This window comes from Gopherus evgoodei, chromosome 5 (genome assembly GCF_007399415.2).
Source record: "Gopherus evgoodei ecotype Sinaloan lineage chromosome 5, rGopEvg1_v1.p, whole genome shotgun sequence".
Classification (NCBI taxonomy): Eukaryota; Metazoa; Chordata; order Testudines; family Testudinidae; genus Gopherus; species Gopherus evgoodei.
In genome coordinates, this window is record NC_044326.1 from 26,848,153 (window position 1) to 26,869,509 (window position 21,357).

A 21,357-nucleotide genomic window follows, 5' to 3' on the forward strand; every position below is an offset into this window, starting at 1 on the left:
CGATACCATTTTCATGGGATTCAATCCTGACAGAGGAACAATCAGAAAAGAATCAAATGTAGGCTCAGTTCTCCTCTATATTCGAGCTCTGCTTGGTGCAGGAGAAGTGGAGGCTTTCAGTGAACAACTTACAGCTTTCTCTACCTGAAGCAGTCCTGTCTCCCCATGGACCTAACCTCAGCAGAGGGTCAGTGGAGCAAAGTTTCACCTGATTATACTCCCACACACCCTAATCCAGTATGACCCCTATACTGGAGTTGGTTGGGGGATGGAAATCAGCTGCAGCAGGCACCACTTCCATCACATTTATGCCAGTGCCGAGACCCCCTCCAGAGGATCTGAATCTGGCCAGAATCTGGCCTGCTGGGTTAATTTTTTTTTAAAAAGCAGTTTATATATTTTTTCTTACTGTAAGTAGGCACATTTTGTAAACAACTAAGCCATAATTAAGTATTACATTATTCAAGAGTCAGCATTACCGTATGGAAGTTTAATTATTGCATTGAAATAATTTTGTCTTTAATAGACACTATTTACTCATTTACTTTAAGCTGAGTGGTATTTTGCAGTCATTTTGATATAAAGGTATCACTTTAGTATATAACTTTTTAAAAGGAGAAAACCGAGAGTTTTAAAAAATGTTTTATAATATTCAGCTTTGTTCTTTTGGAACTTCTTTTTTAATGCACAACAGACACCAATGGAATGGTTGCAATTAAACAGCTTTCAAAAGACATTTGTGCTTTTGCCTTGTATTGTCATAACACACTAACACTTCTGGAAGGAATTGACGGAGGTTGCAGTCAGGCAGACTGTGCTTTTTAAAAGGCCTTCAAATTAAAGAGATGATTCAGTAATATAATAATTAAATTTCATGTCCACATTATTGTGGTTCCTCTGTTTATTAGAACATGACCTATATGTCAAGAAGTAATATTTTGTACAAGTGCTGGAATACATAATTAAGATTTCACAGAAAGTGCCCTTTGATCCAAATTATATACCCTTTGTACATTAAAACAATTAACACTGAGGCATTTTATGAAGTATGTAAGTAGTTATGGTTATACAGAGAGTTCAAGACACTAAGTCATTATTAAATGGTGCCATACAGGCTGCACAAGAGTCAGTAACAGAAATTAATGAGTTAGTGGGAGTTCTTCCAAGGATACACATAATATAATTCTTGGGGTTTTGCTTTTATTTGGTTCATAAATATGGTCTTGATGAGGGACTGAGCTTTTCGCTCAAGCAACTTTTCCAAGGCTAAATTCAGAGAGTACAGAAATCATGGTGTAAGTTACATATTAGTAAATTGGAGGAAGCTAGTATAACATGCCAAAGGAATAGAAAACAACCAGCCAGAGTATAGAAGAAGCTGTAAGATAAAGTAAATGCCTTTCTGTAAGATAACTTGTTTGATTAAAGCATATTAGGATCAATACAGGAGTAAATGGATGGAATTCTCTGGCTTGTGTTATACAAAACGTCAAACTAGCTGATCTTCATGGTCCCTTCTGGCCTTTAACTTTATGAACATGAATCTATAAAATGTTGTGTTGGGAGAAGGGATGCATCTTTATCCTGCACTTTCCTTAGGGTGCCATACTAGGTGTTATTTATGTAGGCAGTTAGATCCATCAAGGCAGGCTCTTTGGCCTGTGCACAGACCTATTGATTTCTGTGGTCTGTCTGTGAGGATCTGATTGAGGGATCAGGGATATCCTTCTTATTTTAAACATTGTCACTAGCATTAGCACTTTGGAAGGGCAGTTTTAATCAGATTGTGTATACACTGACAGAGAGGCATAGCTAAAATCTGTTGGCAAACAGCAGAAAGCCAATAACTGAAAGTGTATCAGAAGACAATTGTATGGTAAAAGCCGAACAAGAAAGGACACTTGCCAGCACTGTTATTATTTCAGATCAAGTTAGCCTTCAGTCAATTCAGAAGATGATAATGGCAGATACTGTGGGATGGTAGAAAAAAAATCACAGAAAGGTTAGACCTCTGTAATTACATTTCTAATCCAGGTTTCCATAACCAATAATGACTATCGGGAAGGGAATTTCCTGGCAGTTAATGACCGGCTGGAGGATTTGAGGGCTTGAGGTAAAGCCAAGGGCTCTTAATACAGTCAGGCATTAATTGCCAGGAAATGCCCAACTCAGGAGGTTATTATTGCTGTTATAAACTGGGAATAGAAAAATATAAAGAAAAAAAAATGGACAGCAATTACCTTTTCAAGTGTTGAAAAGCTAAACACTGAGCTGCACATTGCTATGGAGACAACATTACGTTTACAGTATTGGTCCCTTCCTAGCATGTAAAGACTGTTCCAGTGACCAATAGGAAAGCAGGAGCTTGTTCTCAAGGCTCTATTAGGTATATAATTGGTAATTTAGAACATCAGCTTTCTGCCACAGGCCACATAACATCTGCAGACATCAAGAGTATCGCAAAACTTTACAATGCTGATTACTAAATCCTGGCAGCCACTCCAAACATTTTATAGTTACACATACCTTCAGAAAGCATTTCTAGTAGTTACTGCTTTGATCTGCTCAGTGTGTGTGTCTAAATAGGATCCTTGTAATGTCACATTGTGCAGTTTCCTAGAAATTAAGTGTTTAGGGGAAAGATCCTTCCAGCTGACTAATGCTCTAGACTCTTTGGGCCAGACTGTGATCTCTCACCAATTTTACAATAGTGTAACTTCACTGACTTCAATGGAATTACTCCTGATTTACACCAGTGCAAGTGTGCAAAGAACACAGTCCGCTGTATGCATCAAATGCAAAATCTGAAACCCCATTATTACCTTCTAGGTTTCTGAAACAAATTATTCAAGACCTGAAGTAGTTCTTTAACACTAAAGATAAAAGGTAGCTTTGTTTCTATTCATGCTCATTCCCTTTCCTTATTTCCTTTTTGTGAAATAAGAAAGTAAACAATAATATTAGGAATTTGACCAGAGTCTTCAGTGAACACATTCATCCAGATGGACCCGTGAGAAAGATGGTATCTATCAAATGACTAATTTGAGTCAATAATAGGAATTGTAAAGCCCACTCCAGTCACATTTAATCAAGCAATTAATCATGCAAATTGTTCCGTTGACTCTAATTAGATGACTCACTTGACCTACTCTGATGAATATGGGAGTTAAGAACCAAGCCCATAGACAGAAGAGTCAGATTTTCGGGTACTCTTGACTTCCATACCAGAAGCATGAACCCCATTCTCATGTTTAGAGTAGTACACAAGTATCTTGACTTGGATGTCTAAATTCAGATGAAGTCTGGGGAAGAGGAATTACTTCCCTTGCTCCAGTGGTGGAATAGTTAGCTACAGCCCCTTACCAGATGTAGCTCAGGCCATGGCTACACTTACAGTTTTGCAGCGCTGGTAGTTACAGCTGTGTTCGTACAGCTGTGTAGGGCCAGCGCTGCAGTGTGGCCACACTGACAGCTACCAGTGCTGCAGTGTGGCCACATTTGCAGCACTTGCAGCGCTGTTGGGAGTGGTGCATTGTGGTCAGCTATCCCACAGAGCACCTCGTCCCATTTTGGCGCTGTGGCTTGTGGGAAGGGGAAGGAAGTGTGCGGGTCTTTCCGCTTCCTGTTCCAACGCCCCGTGGTGCTTTGCTACACATTCCGAGCAGTTTGGCGGCATTGTGAGTCTGCAGCACGATTTCTGAGATTTCTGTTACAAATGGAGCCTGAGCTGCTGAGGACCTTGCTGATGAATGTTGCCAGCACATCACGCATGGCAGTGGAGCTATTCCTTCAGCTGCAAAGTGACAGTGAGGAGTCAGACGATGATATTGAAACGCCTGACGCTCAAGACACTCAATTGCTTGTGGCTGTAACAGACGTGCTTAGCACTGTGGAACGGCGCCTTTGGGCTCGGGAAACCAGCACTCAGTGGTGGGATCACATCGTCCTGCAAGCCTGGGATGACGAGCAGTGGCTGCAGAACTTTCGGATGAGAAAAGCCACTTTCATGGGACTGTGTGCTGAGCTCGCCCCTACCCTGCGGCACAGGGACACGAGATTGAGAGCTGCCCTGCCAGTGGAGAAGCGAATGGCTATTGCAATCTGGAAGCTGGCAACTCCAGACAGCTACCGATCGGTGGCAAACCAGTTTGGAGTGGGAAAGTCCACCGTTGGAATGGTGCTGATGCAAGTTTGCACAGCCATTAATTGCACCCTGCTAAGAAGAACTGTGACTCTGGGGAACGTGCAGGACATTGTGGATGGCTTTGCACAAATGGGTTTCCCTAACTGTGGAGGGGCAATAGATGGGACGCATATTCCTATTCTGTCCCCACCTCACCTGGCATCAGAGTACGTTAATCGCAAGGGGTATTTCTCCGTGGTTCTGCAAGCGCTTGTGGATCACCGTGGGCGTTTCACTGACATTTACTCAGGATGGCCTGGAAAGGTGCATGATGCACGCATCTTTCGGAACAGTGCCCTGTTCAGGAAGCTGAGGGCCGGGACTTTTTTCCCAGACCGCAAGATCACAGTAGGGAATGTCGAAATGCCCACTGTGATCCTTGGAGACCCCGCTTACCCCTTAATGTCTTGGCTCATGAAACCGTATACAGGGAAGCTTGACAGGAGCAAGGATCGGTTCAACTACAGGCTGAGCCAGTGCAGAATGACTGTGGAGTGTGCTTTTGGCCGTTTGAAAGGCCGCTGGAGGTATCTTTATGGGAAGCTAGATTTGGGGGAAAGCAGCATCTCCGCTATTATATCAGCGTGCTGTACCCTCCATAATATTTGTGAAGGGAAGGGTGAAAGATTCAGTGAGGAATGGACCTCCGAGGTTCGACGCTTAGAGGATGAATTTGCACAGCCAGAGAGCAGGGCTACTAGAGAGGCCCAGGAAAGGGCTTCAAGGATTAGGGATGCCTTAAGGGACCAATTTGATGCTGAGAGCCAACAGTAATGTTTGGTGCCTTTGCTGTGCTCCTTTCTACCTTGGGGTACAATATTTACCACTTCCTGCAATAATAAAACGTATTGTAAAAGCCATAAAATCCTTTATTCAAAGTACAGTACATAAAAGCCCAAGGCAGGTTAGAGTGGTGGACTGTACATTCAGAGGTTTGAATATGTCCTGTTTGGATTATTGTTCAATGTCTGCTGCACTTCAGGATTACTATGCTGCAGAGTAATGGGGGTGGAGTGCACAGGGTAAGGATTGTAGTTATCAGGGCTGGTAGGTGATCGTACAGGTGTTGGGGCAGCTGGGGGTAATAAGAAACTGGCTGCTGGAGAAAGGTGTTTTGTGCAAATACTGGGGAACAAGAAAGAGAGCTTTGGGAGGGGTGTGGGTTACCACGGTACAGATCTGCCTGCATGGCTATGAGAGACTCGAAAGAGTCAGTTTGGCGAGCCAGGAGGCTTATCATGTGCTTTGAGGTTTTTTTGGTAGCCAGTTCCTCTCTCCTGCTTTCTGTTTGCCTCCACTCATACATTTTCTCTCTCCATTCCTGCGTCTTCCTACTTTCTCTGTTGTAATGATTCATAACTGCTTTGATCAACTCCTCTATTGATTTTCGTGGATTTTTTCTCAAGTTCTGCAAGCGACATGAGGCCGATGATCTGGCTGCATTAGTCAAAGTCACTAAAAAAAACATAGATAGAAACATGTAATACACAGAGGCTACATTGTTTATTATCACACAGTGAAGGAGTTTGTAGACTTTTTGTAGCATCATTTCCACATACCTAACATAACACAGAGAGGCCAGGGAAGCGAAGGCATGGCAAGCAATGGGGTGAGTGTTTCTGCCCCGACTTCACCTGGGAGGGGGAACTGACTGCTGGCTCACTGGGGTTTATCTGCACTGGGTACAGGAGGTAGCTGGTGGCCTGCACAGGGGACAGTAGGGAACATGAAAGTGGCGAGCTGATGGCGGGGGGGGGGGGGCGGTCCGCGGAACTGCCGGCCTGCTGGTGGGGGGGCGGAACGCACCGCGGGGCTGGCTGCCTGCTGGAAGGAGGTGGGGAGACAGGAGCGCACCGCGGGGCTGGCTACCTGCTGGAAGGTGGGGGGGGAGACCGGAGCGCACCGTGGGGCTGGCTACGTGCTGGAAGGGGGTGAGGAGACCAGAGTGCACCGCGGGGCTGGCTACCTGCTGGAAAGGGGGATGGGGAGACCGGAGCGCACCGCGGGGCTGGCTACCTGCTGGAAAGGGGGATGGGGAGACCGGAGCGCACCGCGGGGCTGGCTGCCTGCTGGAAAGGGGGATGGGGAGACCGGAGCGCACCGCGGGGCTGGCTACCTGCTGGAAAGGGGGATGGGGAGACCGGAGCGCACCACGGGGCTGGCTGCCTGCTGGAAAGGGGGATGGGGAGACCGGAGCGCACCGTGGGGCTGGCTGCCTGCTGGAAGGAGGTGGGGAGACAGGAGCGCACCGCGGGGCTGGCTACCTGCTGGAAGGTGGGGGGGGAGACCGGAGCGCACCGTGGGGCTGGCTACGTGCTGGAAGGGGGTGAGGAGACCAGAGTGCACCGCGGGGCTGGCTACCTGCTGGAAAGGAAGGTGAGGAGACCGGAGCACACCGCGGGGCTGGCTACCTGCTGGAAGGGGGGGGAGACCAGAGTGCACCGCGGGGCTGGCTACCTGCTGGAAGGGGGTGGGGAGACCGGAGCGCACCGCGGGGCTGGCTGCCTGCTGGAAGGGGGGGGAGACCAGAGTGCACCGCGGGGCTGGCTACCTGCTGGAAAGGGGAGTGGGGAGACCGGAGCGCACCGCGGGGCTGGCTACCTGCTGGAAAGGGGAGTGGGGAGACCGGAGCGCACCGCGGGGCTGGCTACCTGCTGGAAAGGGGAGTGGGGAGACCGGAGCGCACCGCGGGGCTGGGGGGGGGACCGCGAACCTGGCGCCCTGCACTCAAGTATCCCTAAATTCTCAACAGGGTTTCCTACTGCCAGACATATCACTTCTGCATGTTACCTGGGAAGAGAGGGAGGGTCTTCTACAGCAATGTGGATTCTGCCCTGGCCCCTATGCAGCTTGCCTGTGTGCAGCCATGGTCCCCCCACCCCTCGCGGCACAGTGGATCGGACGAGTTAGCCTGACCGGGACAAGGACCACGGTGGCTCTCCCTATAAACTTGCGAAAGCACATTGCCCACGCTCTGGCTGCAACTTTTCAAGAGATTACCGAGGCAGATTACAGACAAGTGATAGAGCAAATCAATGGGCTATTCCACGTTTAGGCATGCATGCAGCAGCCATAACCCAAACCGTCCTCTCCCAAAACATAAAAATCTGCTTACCCCGAGCACGCTCCTCAGCTTCTTCCTCACCAGCAACTTGCAGCTGCTGCGACTAGCTAGCCTCCTCCTGGCTTGAGAAGAGCTCCTGGCTGCATGTCTCCTGGGACTCCGGGGTGTCTCCCTCCACCACAGTAGCCTGACTCTCGGCTTCCTCTACACCCTCCCCCACTTCTCCGTGCTCTGAACTCTCCATCGTGCTCCTCGGATTGGCAGTGGGGTCACACCCAAGTATGGCATCCAGCTCCTTGTAAAAACGGCAGGTTGTGGGGGCAGCTCCTGAGCGGCGATTTCCCTCACGGGCTTGGCAGTAAGTACTGCGCAGCTCCTTAATTTTTACCCTGCACTGCAACGCGTCCCGTTCATGGCCCCTTCTCAGCAAGGACTGTGATATCTGCCCATTGGTATCATAATTTCTCCAGCTGGAGCGCAGCTGTGCTTGCACAGCTTCCTCACCCCAAACACTGATGAGGTCCTGCAGCTCGGAACTGTTCCATGCTGGGGCTCGTCTGGGGCGTGGAGGCATGGTCGCTGATTGATTGATTGATTGATTGATTGATTGCACTCCACACCTGGCTGAGCAAACAGGAAGGGGATTTTTAAAATTCCCGGGGCATTTAAAGGTGGGGTCAGCTGAGCCCAGGGCAGCGGAGTGTGCATGATTACCAGAGAGGCTTATAAGGTATGCTGGGATACCTCCTTATACCCCGGAGGTCAATAAAAGCGCTGGTGGGCGTCCACACTTGCTGACCAGCGCTGGATCACCAGTGCTGGAATCCCTACACCCGAGGCTCGACCGGGTGTATAGCCAGCGCTGCAACTCCCTGGCCGTGCTTTACAAGTGTGGCCACATCCTAAGTTGCAGCGCTGTAACCCCCTCACCAGCACTGCAACTCTCTAGTGTAGCCATGGCCATACTCCCCACTACAGCCAGCTCAGCTCTGTCAGTCAGTGCTTTGCGGGGAGGTGGGGGGGGCGCAGTGGCAGAGTTGGTGTTCCACCTACTCCCCAGCCTTTCCCTGCCCATTTGCTTGCAGAAGGGAGTAGTAGCTACAGAGCCTGTAATTGAATTTGCATTGCTGTAATACCTAGGAGCCCCAGTTGTGGCCCTGGACCCCACGTGCTAGGTGCTATACTAACACAGAACAAAATCCCTCCTATGCCTGGAGACAAGGCTGGGGAGGCTGAGCAGGGGAGTGTTATTCCCACATATGTCCCTGCATGTCCCTGTTGGGTCCAGATGTGTTCTTGGCCAAAACGTGCTAGTTTTCTTCTTTAACAAACATTTTGAGTCCTCTAACTACAGTTCTCAATTCTCAAGTACTATTTTTAAAACTAGTCCTCACAGCAGATTTGTTTTGATAGGCCTTGCTCAGTTTTTAATTAGTCAATGATCGCATAGTGCTTTAATGATTTACAGAGCTCTAAAAATCCTGAGAGTTATTTCTCTATATTGTGTTCTGTAGTGGGATGAATGTGGAGGTGATCAGATCCACTCTATTGACAGCCCACAAAATCCTAAAGAGACAGAGGAGTGGTAAAGTTTACAATAAATACTGAGAGCCCTCGCCATACTTTTCAACCTGTGCCACAATGAACTATTCAGGTCAGTCTGCTGCAGCAGCCCACATGCCTAGCTAGACTCAGTCAGAAGTTGGGTAGGCAAGAGAATAGTTTTCTCTGTTTCACTGATTCCTGATCACTTCTGGTCTTGGCTCCAGAGATCTGACAAATTTAGTACTTATTTTTTCTTTGCAATTTATCAAACAAAAGAGTAAGGTTCCTCTGATGCTTTGGTTCAGTATAAACTTTTGTCCTTGGGTGCACTATATTTAACGTTCTTTTGCACTGTGAAATCAGGATAGCTCTCAGATTTGTTGCTGCACTCTAATCCATATAAAATGGTCTTTTCATTTAGAAAAAGTAAAACATTATCATGGTTCCACCGTATTTATAATGGGAAGGTAGATTCCTTGATTCTTTTCACATCCCATCTCAGTCTAAATAATAATAAAATAAAATAATAATAATGAGCTATATGCTGATGAGTATTTTGCTCCACAAATGGGACCACTGATGATTTCAGTGGGACTACTTGTGAAATAAGGTTACGGATAGTAAACTTAAAATGTATCAAAACCAGGTCCAAAATATTTTAAAGAATTACATATATCACACATATAGGGATAATGTCATTTTGCCCACCTACAAACTGCAGCCACTATAAGGGTGCTAGTTTGCGGAGCAAGAAGTTAAGTAAAAGACCTTAGCAAGCAGTATGTACACTAAGCAGACAGAAGGCAATTGCCCAAGCTGGAATGTGGTTAGGACACTGGAATAGACAGGCACTCGTATTACTTCAAGAACTACCATTGAATCATATTACTAGAAGTGGCTAGGAAAATGGCAATTCAGTAGCACTGAGTCATCAGAAATAAAAATACCACCTATTGAATTACTAAAAATCAGTTCCTCCAACAGTTACTTTTCACCTTGCTCATCCGCCATTCTTGTACTACTGAACAAACCCAGCCCTGCATAGCCTATCAGATTTTATGAGACCACGGCCTAAGATGGTCTGGCTGCAGGCACATATGTTCTCTTGAAAGAGACAGGAAGCAAATACTGGATGTATAGTTTACCCACTTGACTCAGGAATGTCAGACTGTCAGCAGCTGATCCCACACCCTGTGGATTACAGATTCCCTGGAGCGACCAGAAAGTTGTCCAGTTTCTGACCTTAAAGACAACTTTTGTGAATGACAGCTTTATCATTCATTTTATATTTATATAAATTGGTTTGTTCTGTTGCTTAGACAGGAAAAGAAAAAGTGAGGACAGTCATTTTTAGAGACATTTTAAGATATGGCCAAGCCAACAATGGGAATCTCTGGAGGACCGTTAAAACAAAAGCTGTAAATTTTACAGTAACAGTGAAAAATTATTAATTAAAATCTCTTCCACTTTGCAGGTTTGAGGCTTGATCCTGTACAGTGCTGAGCATTCTGGCTTTGATCTAGCCAAACACTTAAGTATATGATTGATACAATGTGACTTCACATATACTTCAATTAAGCATGTGCTTAAGTGCCTTGCTGGATCATGGGCAGAGCAGTCAGCACCTTGGAAGAGTCATCCCTTGATAAGTTTGAAGAATTTACTGACCATGCAGAACATTCTCAATTCTTCTAGTAAAGATTGAAAAACAATACATTATAAGGAACTTGGCATCATATTTAATTATTAGGACATTTTCTGTTTCTTATTCTGTGGCATATATTAATGTAGTTTATAGAGGAAACAATAAACCTGATCTTGCAAAAACTGATTAACATATGTTCTAAATTTAGTGTGAACAACTAGAGCACACAAATTTGGAGTCAGTGTGTTTCGAAATACTCAACACAAAATTACCATTTCATGGATTTGCAAGGTGCCCATCATTGTAGTTGCTGAGTGCAGATAAGGCATATCATAATCATATACACAGCAATATAACTGATCAGCAAACTTGGCCAGACATTCAAAAATACTTAGTGTCCCTCTCAGAGATTGTGATCAGCTGATTGAATACAAATGGAAAGAGCAGCATTCCTACAGACTTCCAGTGCTAACCAACCTTTCCATTGAAGAGTTCTAACCTCTCTTGGCCCCTAGCCATAATAATTGCAGAGAACTGAAAATAGATAAGTATTAGAGCTATGTGGAGGATGGAAATTCCATTTTACGAAGGATTTTGAAATATGTTTTTGTCCCCATTCAAAACAAAGCCTGAAAATCTATAAATTCTATGTGAAAGAAAATTTTGGGGAGGGAGGAAATGGATTGACAAAAATGTTTAATTCCAACAAAACAGACATTTTGATAGAAATTTTATTTTAAAATGTACATTATAATATCAAATACAAATTTTAAAATGTTAAACATTCTGAAAATGTCAAAATAGGATGTTTTGGCCTGGTTGGAATGTTTTTCTCTTTTTTTCCTGAATTAAAAGTTCAGTAAAATTGACAGGATTTGATGAAACATTTTAATTTTCACAGAACTGTAGTTTCCAGTGGAAAAACAGCTCCATCCAATATTTTGGCCAGCTCTCATAAGTATATTTTGTGAAAAAGTTTGAAGGAAAATTTTGAGTTTTGTTCAAATGTTTTCCATGAAATTTTTCAACCACAATAGTCAAAATGAACAATTTTGATTTTTTTTGTAAGATTTGTTTCCCAAGGGATGGGGAAAAATCATTTACTTTCACTTTCCTCTCCTTTTTCCAGTGGATTTTTCTTTTAAATAAAAAAAGGTTTATTTCCTCCACTGAAATGAATTTTTTCAAAACATTTTGAAATTTTGGTTTCATAACTTTAATCAAAACATGAAAAATAATTGACCAGATCAAAAATGTTCATGAAAATTTTCATTTGGTTGGAAAGGCTTTTTCTGAAAAAAAATGTTTTGTTGGAAAATTTTCCAATCAGTTCTAATAATGATGGGAACGTCCACACAGCCCACAGCAACAAGCCTCCTTTCCTGGGTTGACAGACTTGAGCTCACACTACCATGTATTGGCAGTGCTTTAAAGTCGCATCTCAGGCTGGAGCTCAGGCTCTGAAGCAACCCCCTTTACTAGGCTTCAGCACCTGAGCTCCAGCTGGAGCCACAATGTCTACAGGGATATTTTTAGCATGGTAGCACGAGTCTGAAGCAGTTGACCCAGGCTGGGAGGCTTGTTGCCATGGGTTGTGTACACATACTATAAATCATTGATCATCACGGAAGGCTTTTCTTCACAATGCCACAGGCCACACCAGCTTGGGTGTAAATTCTAATGCGCACTGGTGTGTAGCTCATTAACTGGCCCTTATGGGCGCTGCTGGCATGCACTAAAAGTTCCCTGGTGCACATTAAGGTAGTCCCATTTGACAAGCCCTGAATTAAAGAAACTGAATGGTGCTATCTGTTGACACTTTATTTTTTACATTGCAGTATGTGGGGGAGAGGCATTACTAAAATACCAGATAACTATATCACTTATATTTCTTTGGTTTCTAAAAAGCACTTTGGGGAAAACATTAACTCATCCACTAATTCCAGCCCATTGATTAGGGAACGATGGGGAAAACTGAGAAGTTGAACCATATACAGGGGAATCCACTTATTGTGAAAAAGAATTGAAGTTCTAAATTGCCTGAAGGCATAGCAAAGTGCAAACTTGCAGCGAGACTCCAGTTACAATGAACCTTTGCTCACAAGGTGGAATTTTCCTGTGTTGTAGAGCTGTCCATATCATCGATGCACCATGGGAGTGGAGTGCAGCGGGACCAGCTGCGTAGGTGCACCTTAATGCAGCAAAGGGCTTTGAGGGTGCTGCCTAAGGCAAGGCAGGAGAAGGTCATAGAATTCATGACTAAGCAATCTTCACACAGGAGGTACTGAGAGACAGCAACCACTATTCCAACCCAAAGTAGTGCCCACTCACCACCTGACTTCAGTTCAGGTGAATTTCAACAGCTATTTAGTATCCAGCATAAAATTGGATTAGAGACTCTTTGGGCCAAATCTTCAGCTGTTATAAAACACAATAGAGCTGTGGTGATTTAGACCAAATATGGATCTTGCCTTTTGTGGTGAAGATGTGAATTTCAACCATCATAAAATTGACCTGTGGGAAAACTGACTTCCTTCCACCAGGTTGCAGCTTGCTGTGCATCTATTTAACAAATAGTTACAAATGATCTGGCAAGGCACCTTTTGTGACTCACCAAATAAAACATACTTGATTATAGCTGCAATTGCACCTGAAAAATGAATCTTTTATATGCATATGAATCACCTCTGTATGCTGGATGTTTCCAATTAAATACAGACACCACCGCCCAGGTCTGTTCTGCTGGGTGCATCATGTCAGACCACATGTTGGCTAACTGCCGCCACCCTTCCTGCAATGACAGCAAAGAAGTTATATTGAAATTCTCTTTTTCAGCAGGGAGTTCCTTTCCAATACTATCTGAATTTGAAGACTGAAACAAGAAGCAGAGTTGTAACAAGCAGCAGGAGAGAAAAAAAAGTTGTATTAAAAAAAAGTCTTGACATATTACGAAAAATCCAAATGCAAAGCAAGACAAAACTTGAATAACATTTCTGACTATTTTGCAGAGCTTCAGTACATTACAACATTCACAGCTGTGCAACATCACCCTCCTGCAACACTAAGCTGCAAAAACAAAAGAGAACAGAAGGTAGCACTGACTGGTAACACACTAAGCACAAAGAAGCTCTGTCTCAGTGAGGCCTTCAAGATTTGGCTCCTTTTGGACACCAGGGACTTGTCTACACTGCATCTGAGAGTGAGCATCCCAGGCCAGGTCCACAGACTCGTGGTAGTGGGACTCACATTCTAAGAATAACCATATAGGCATCGCAGCTGAGGATCTGAAGCCAGGGCGGGCTTAATAACTTGAGCTCCGGTCCAGGCCGCATCATCAAAGCACCGTCTATGAAGCTATTTTTAGAGCACTAGCACAAGCCCCACTAAGGTGTCTGTGAACCCTGGCTGGAAGCCTTGCTCCCAGATGCAGTGTAGACATACCGTAGGAGCCTAATCATTCAAATCCAAACAGAAGTTTTTCCATTGACTTCAGTGGGCTTTGGACCTGCATGATAGGGGGTGATTTTCTCTCATTTACCTTGGTGTCATTAAGTATTAATTTATAACCTGAAAACAAATTGAACAAGAGGAGAACCAGGCACTAGCAAGGGGTATTTTTCCATGGTGCTGCAAGCACTGGTGGATCACAAGGGATGTTTCACCGACATTAACATGGGATGGCCAGGAAAGGCGCACGATGCTCGCATCTTCAGGAACTCTGATCTGTTTGAACAGCTGCACGAAGGGACTTACTTCCCAGACCAGAAAATAACTGTTGGGGATGTTGAAATGCCTATAGTTATCCTCAGGGACCCAGCCTACCCCTTAATGCCATGGCTCATGAAGCCGTACACACAGACACCCTGGACAGTAGTAAAGAGCAGTTCAACTATAGGCTGAGCAAGGGCAGAATTGTGGTAGAATGTGTTTTTGGACATTTGAAAGTGCGCTGGTGCAGTTTACTGACTCAGATCTCAGCACAACCAATATTCCAATTGTAATTGCTGCTTTTTGTGTGCTCCACAATCTCTGTGAGAGTAAGGGAGAAGATATTTATGGCGGGGTGGGAGGTTGAGGCAACGCATCTGGCAGCCAATTTCACACAGCCAGACAACAGGGAGATGAGAAGAGTGCAGCAGGGAGCAGAATGCATCAGAGAAGCTTTGAAAGCCAGTTTCATGACTGGCCAGGGTACAGTGTAACAGTTGTGTTTGTTTCTCTTGAAGTTACTTGCTGCCTATATATATGAGAGGAAATAAAGTCTAAATTGTTTTAAAACTGTTCTTTATTATTTGTTGCATAACACATTGAGAGAAATCAGAAGGCAGACTGGGGCAGGGGGAAGAAGGGTGGGGTTAGGGGAATGGATGAGGAGGAGGAGGGAAGGACAAGTCCAGAAACCAAATCAAAAGTTCACATATGCCAACTTTCTGCTGCTTGGGCGATCCTCTGGGGTTGAGTGTGTGGGTCCCTGAAGCCTCCCCCTTGTGTTCTTGGGTATCTGAGTGAGGAGGCTATGGAACTTGGGGAGGAGGGAAGGTGGTTATATAGGGGCTGCAGTGGCAGTTTGTGGTCCTGGTACCTTTCCTGCATTAGATCCACCATACAGCAGAGCATGGCAGTTTGCTCCCCCATGAGCTTGACCATAGTGCCCTGCCTGCTCTCATAGCACTCATTCCTCTTCTCTTCATGTTCCTGTAATGCTTTACGGGACTCTGCAATTGTTTGCCTCCATGCATTCATCTGGGTCCTATCAGTGAGGGAGGACTGCATGAGCTCAGCGAACATGTCTTCTTGAGTTCATTTTTTCTGCCTTCTAATCTGGACCAGCATCTGGGATGGAGTAGATGGGGGCTGCGTTGAAACATTTGCACCTGTGGGAGGAGAAAAAGGGAGGGTAGTATTTTAAAATACACATTTCAGAGAACAAAGGGGACATTTTGGTATGAATAAGCCACCACACACAGCTGGGCAACGGAATTCATCTTACAGGCAGCCTAGGCACACGCGGAGTTCTGCTTCTTCTACATTCATTTCAATGTTTTCAAATTGCTGGGCCCCCTTTCCCATAGCAAGCAATTCCTGGTGGGTTTGCCATAAAGGAGGGCCTGTGGGCTCTCTGGGATGATCACTTCACACAACACCCAACCCTCTGCACCCTCCAATGAGGCTCTGAGCAGGGATGAGCCCTTTAAACTATACACAAACAGCCCAGCACGGCTGGGTCCACCACACGTGGCTCCAATCAGGCTCTCACTCACCAGAAGTACCTTCTCCAGGGTCATGGTCTGGGAGCCTGCATTGGGAATGGGGGGAGGCTATTGGATCCAGCATTAAGCATAGTTTCTGGCTGGGGGGAAAATGGATTCCTCACTTGCCACCTGTGTACTGTCCTCCTCCAATGACCTCTTCCTTGTCACTCCATGCAACTCCCCTCTTGCAGGTGTCCACGGACAGTGGTGGGGTAGTGGTGCCGTCACCCCCCCCCCATAATTGCATGCAGCTCACAGTAGAAGCTGAATGTATGGGGCTGTGATCCAGAGCACCTGTTCACTTCCCTGGCTTTTTGGTATGCTTGCCCAAACTCCTTGATTTTTGTACGACACTGCTCTGAGTCCCTGGAGTAGCCTCTTTCCGTCATGGCCCTGGAGACTTTAGCGTACATATTTGCTTAGTTCTGCCATAACAGACTCGTCTCCCCAACATGCATTGAGATCCAGTATCTCCCGTTTGGACCATGATGGAGCTCGTCTGCAAATCCGAGACTGCGTGATCTCTTGTGATGGTGGACTCTGCATAGTCGCCTGTGATGGTGGACTGTGCTGATGGTCATCTGTGCTGATGGCGACCAAACAGGAAATGAAATTCAAAAGTTCCCAGGGCTTTTCCTGCCCACCTGGCTAGTGCATCAGCGTTGAGAGTGTTGTCTAGAGTGATCACAAGGGAACATTCTGGGATAGCTTCCAGAGGCCAATAATGTTGAATTGCATCCACAATACCTTTAACCCGAGATATTTAGGAATGGCAGTATTGCAGTTCAGCAAACTCCACACCCCCAGGTCCTGGTCTGGCCTGTAGTTACATAGTCAAGGCCAGGAAAGTCAGCTCTAGATTGGGTTCCAAATGCCTGGTTTTAACAGCCCCCTAAAATCCCCTTCTTGACTCCGGATTTCCTACCTAGACAGCGTCCATTGTAAGGTCAGGATATATCTTGCACCATTCATATGCCCTTTCATAATTTGTTGCATCAACAGACAGCATTCATAAAATCAGAATGTCAAGCTCTCCTGCAGGTGCTCAGGAGAGATTGTTAGGTAACAGGGCACAATTTGGTTCTGAGTTCTATTCTTAGATTTTACCAACATGTTATCCAGCATAAATTCCTCAGGCACTATAATAGCTTTAAGATGGAGTCAGAGACAATCCTCTAGAGTACTTCAATCTGTCTTACTACCCTTATAGGCTTGCCTTTATGATAGACAGTTCCTTACACCAAAGATCACAGCAATATTCAGGTTACTCCGAGTCCCAAAGGATCGGTTACTTACTCCAGGTCAATCGCACCTTAGATCTCACACCAAAAACAATGCTTGTAGTCAATCCTATAATAAACTATCTAAAGATTTATTATATAGGAAAAGGAAACAAGATGGTTATTGACAAGGTTAAAGCAGGTAAACATATATACACACAAATGAGTCCGTGACACAGTTGGGACTCACCACCACAGCACCTCCTACTGGTTGTCTCCAGGAATTAGCTCAGTACAGTGGAGCACCCTCTCCTAGTGGTGTCACTGCTGTCTCGCCCTTGGTTGGTGTCTGAGCCCACATCGCTCTCCAGCTAGCAGCGTTCTCTTCAGGACCACTGCCCTCCAGCAGTGCCACTTAGTCCATCCACAGCCCCTTCCAGGGGGAGGTTTGATCAGCAGTTTTCCTACACCCCAGCCACCATGTCCAACCATACCCCCAAAGTCTAATCCCGCCTGTCAGGGATCTGGCATAGTCTGTGATGGTCACCCCCCATGGCCAATGGCTGGGTGTACTGCAAGGAGGGAAGGCAGTGGGGACCCAGGATCACCCTCTACTCTGGATCCTGGCCCAGGGACCCTCTGGCAGCAGCCTTGCTGTCCTCCTTCTCTCCCCTCATCTGTCCACTTTCCCAGGCCACTTCCCCTTCCACCCCTTGCACCTGCTAGGCCCTTCTCTTCAGGGCCTGCAGCCTGGTAGACTTCCGGCTAGAGCTCCCTTCTGCTCCCTGAGCCCATCAGCACTGTGCTGTCCACGGTGCTAGTCTTCCCACCCCTTTAGAGACAGACCTTCCCCCATCAAAGGTCTGGAACAGACTGACTGCTTCCTTCCTGGGCAGCCTTTATATAGGGCCAAGTTGAGCCCTGATTGGTTGTCTCCAATCTTGGCTCCGATTGGTCCCCCTCTAAGCCCTTTTCTTATTCGCTGTCGGTCTGCGCAGGCCTAGTGGCCTGCCGCAGCCCATACTCTCAGGGAGTAGGGTAGTCGCCCCACTACAGTCCCAAATCTTAAATTTCAAAAAATAATAAAAATTTCTATAATAGACAAGCTCTATTTGTCCTTTAGGGCTAATCCAGGCTAAACACTGGGGATCTTTTGCTTATGCTTAGTAATCCTTGCACCTCAGAGACCAAGCAGTATAAAGATACAGTTCCTCCTTCTTATTCCTTCTCCTCGTCTGCTTCGAACAGCAAACTCATAGATGGGAGGAATTCACTTGCAGGTCCCCTCTTCATGGGGCAGTGGGGACAGCAATCAACAAATTCTTTTGTCCTTTTTGATGCTCCACAAGAGTTTGTCTGGAGTCGATAGGCCTTCCTTGTGGGATAGGACATAACAGTTTCTGCTGGAGGCCAGCATTTCATACTAGTGAATGTCTCTCTCCTGTCTGGAGATTTAAAGAGTTAGAGAGGCTTCCAGTGCAAATGCTCAAATATTGCCTTACAATATGGGATGCAGACATTATAAGTGAGATTAATGCATGCAGCAATTTACAAGCATTCAATAAAGTCTGAACACTAAGCACATTTATATAACTCTAATACCTATTTTAACAATACTAACATAGGTGCCCCAGAATTTATCCGTACCTGTCAGTATTCAAGTGAGGCATGGGGACCTTGGCAGGAGCTGGCCTCTGGTTTGCCAGCATCATACAGAACACAAACTCCAAATGAATCTACACACTATACAATATGGAACTGTGAGTAAACAAAATTATAATTTATTTAAATGGCCTGTCAGCAGTTAGAATTTCCCTGTTTCTCCTACAGTGTGAAGCAGCGAGTTCCATCCCTCTAAACCCACCTCTTGTTATGGATACTAATAATTCTTTTATTATGGATCAGATAGAAAGAGGCAGTGTGGTGCAGTTGATAGGACACTAAAGTCAAACTCAGGAAGCCTTGATATTATTCCTGCCTTTCCCACTGACCTGCTCTAGGTTGGACAAGTCACTTCACTTCTCCGGGCCTCGGTTTCCTTCTGTCTGTCAAATCTATTTAGACTGTAAACTCTTCAGAGCAGGGATTATATCTTCCTATACATATGTAAAGTCCCTAGCATAATGGGGCCCCAGGCTTGGTTGGGGCAATTAACTAATAAAAAACTAACACAATAATAATAAATCCCAGTGTGATGGGAATTTTACTTGGGTAACAACTAAGGGACTGATCTCAGTCAATGGGGGTAGAGGGCACTCAGCTTGTCACAGGATTATGCCCTACATCAAGACTGCTGGATTTGGCTCTACACATGTGTATTCTTCATATTAATCATATTACATGCAGTTTACAAAGTACAATGACAGTTAAAAAAAGCATCTGTAGCTATAAACCAAGACAAGATACATGTTGTGGTGCTTCGGGCTTGGCTACACTCACACTTTACAGCGCTGCAACTGGGGTGTGAAAAAACACCGCCCTGAGCGCTGCAAGATACAGCGCTGTAAAGCGTCAGTGTAATCAGGGCAGCAGCGCTGGGAGCGCGGCTCCCAGCGCTGCACGCTACACCCGTAAGGGATGTGGTTTACATGCAGCGCTGGGAGAGCTCTCTCCCAGCGCTGCCGCTCTGACTACACTCACACTTCAAAGCGCTGCCGCGGCAGCGCTTTGAAATTCCAAATGTAGCCATACCCTAAGAGACAGAAGAGAGACACTTACAGTCTAGAAGATATAGCTAAGGTATTGCTTCAAGTGAGAAAATAAAAAACTCAAAATATTTTGTGTTTATTTTAGAGTCCCATCTCTGCCATTAAAATGACCATGCAGAAGGTTCCTGTCATAACATTATAATCTCCTCTCTATCTTGTTACAATGTTTGATCTTGCTTGTATAGTTGAGACCGAACATCATTATAACATGAGCAGGGGGGCAATCATGTCATAGCATGATCATTCAACAAAGTAGCTGTCACAATATATAGGGTTCCGTATTTTGAAAAGGAATAATAAAAGGTTTTAAAATTTTAAGTGCTATCAACTCTTTTTTATTAATTAGGAGGCTGCAATTGTTATCTGACAAGTGCCTGCAAATAAAGAAGGTATCTGTTCTAGTATTTCCCCCTAAAATCTGCTACCAGTGGTGATAGCTTTGGTTGTAGCAATGCTGGGGGAAGTACTGGTGTATGTAGGCCACTGGCATTTTAACCACCATGTTAACTAGACATGCTTGTAAGTGGCTGGTTGAGGCCTATCTATACTAGCATCCTCACTGTTGTTACTATGGGTGTAGCTGCATCAGTGATAGCTGTAGTGGGAAATTTTAGGAGGGGGGAATTGAGTAGTGTAGAAAAGGCCAAAGAGACAGAGCCCAATTCCCGCCTCACTCTGACTGGAGTCAATCCACCAAAGCCAGTGTAAAATCAGTGTAAAAGAGAAGAGAATCCTTTCCACAAGGTCCAGTTTATAATATGTATTTTTCTTCTGCCTCCAAAATCTCCATGACTTTTAAAAATCACTTTTGCTTTGCTAGCATCTCAGTAGGAGTTTAAGAAGTCAGTTGCAAGCAGTTGTACTTTCTACTCTCTCTCAAAAGAGGATAAAGCTTTCAAGCTATTTGAATAAACTGTGATTACATCTTCATTTGTCAGTAATGGGATTACCACGCTGATAAAAGAGACCTCAGACAAACATACATGTTTAAGATTGGTGTAAATTACCCAAGAGAGTCAGGAAAATCCTTTGGGCTATTTAGGACACAACCCCCCTTCTTTGAAAGCTGGCCTGCAGGCAAGATCCTTGAAAAGCCTGGATCAGCTGACTACTCCCTGCTGTGGGTTGTTGCTGTTTTCCTGTGCACATGCTCAGTGAAGTGGAAAATACAATTATACACAACCAAGAGAACAGTTAGGGTTGTTTTTTACTATGGCTAACAAGCTGAGGATTTTTCAACTAATTGATTTTATCTTTGGAGGAGGAGGATGTCATAAATCTGAAGTAGCTAATAATGATTAAGAGAGATAAAGGCAGTTTTAGAAAAATATAAGAGCTGTTGTTGCTAAATGCGATGGACTCCATGGTGCGATAATCTTTTTAATATGGCGACTCATCCCACATACGAAATGTTTTCCATGAGCAAAGAGCTGTTTGTGAAAGGGAAAAAATGGTGAAGTCTGAAAGCAAGCAGGGAAGATAGAAGCAAGAAATGAAACACAAATTCAAATCCTGTTAATGCTAAAGAAAAAGAAGGAAAGATTTGAAAATCATGCTTTGAAAGTTTATAATGAATGGGATATTACAATACATCATGATCACTCAGAAGGGCTCCAAACCTCTTCAGAGAATTAGCATAGGGATTAGTTAACCCTGCAGTAGTCTCCTACTTTATGAAGTCCTGATGCTGCAACCTGTACACTTGTTGAGTAGAACTTATGCCCCATGACATTAAGAGAC